An 894-nucleotide genomic window follows, 5' to 3' on the forward strand; every position below is an offset into this window, starting at 1 on the left:
AAGAGTAATAGATAGGGAAACAACTGAATTCCCTAGTATTTGATATAGCATAATCCATGAAAAATTAATATTTTAAAAATTATAACTATTTGTCCATAACTTATGAACAAAAACTCTTCCAAATTGGAGATTATTCATAATAAAAAGACTTGAAAAGAATAAACACAATCACTGATATGTTTTAGTGATATGAATTAAAATACTTACTAAGGGATCACTTTGTGTAAATAGTTTCATTGAAAAAAATAGTCTTTGAGTCTTCTTGTGAGAAATATTTCATCAGTTATATTTGTATCAGACTAACAGAATCATGTAGAGCGTCCAACAAGCTAAATTTGCATGTATGTCATGCATATACTGGATAAAATCTACTTAGTATTTAAATTTTTACATTAGCCTCCTTGATATAAATGTATTACAAGAAATATATGTTACCTCTTAACCTTCTTGTGACCAAAACATGTTTTATTCCTTTGCAACAAGGAAAGAATTCATCCTCATCAATAGTTTTTGAACTAATATGCACAATTTTGACTTATCTTCTGCTTATAAATCCCAATGCAATGACAGAGGTTTATAACATAAGCTTGAAGATTGTAAACAATGTTGAATGACTAGAAGCTGGAGTTGACCTTGCCATAGAAGTGTGGCATATTGAATATTCCTGATTAATAAATGAGGCAGAAAGGACTCCATGCAGAAATGAAACAACCTAGATTATCAAAATAATCTTCATTTACTGCCTGCTTTTCCTTCTTTTGATTAAGTCTTAGCATGACACCTGCATAATTGTTTCTTTAAAATCTAAGAATAAAAAAAAGAGACAAGACATTAACTAAGTTCATCTTACGATGAATAATTCAGTGGGTTCTTGAAATCTCAGGTATTATTTAT

Source organism: Octodon degus, unplaced genomic scaffold (genome assembly GCF_000260255.1).
Source record: "Octodon degus isolate 3935 unplaced genomic scaffold, OctDeg1.0 scaffold00018, whole genome shotgun sequence".
NCBI lineage: Eukaryota > Metazoa > Chordata > Mammalia > Rodentia > Octodontidae > Octodon > Octodon degus.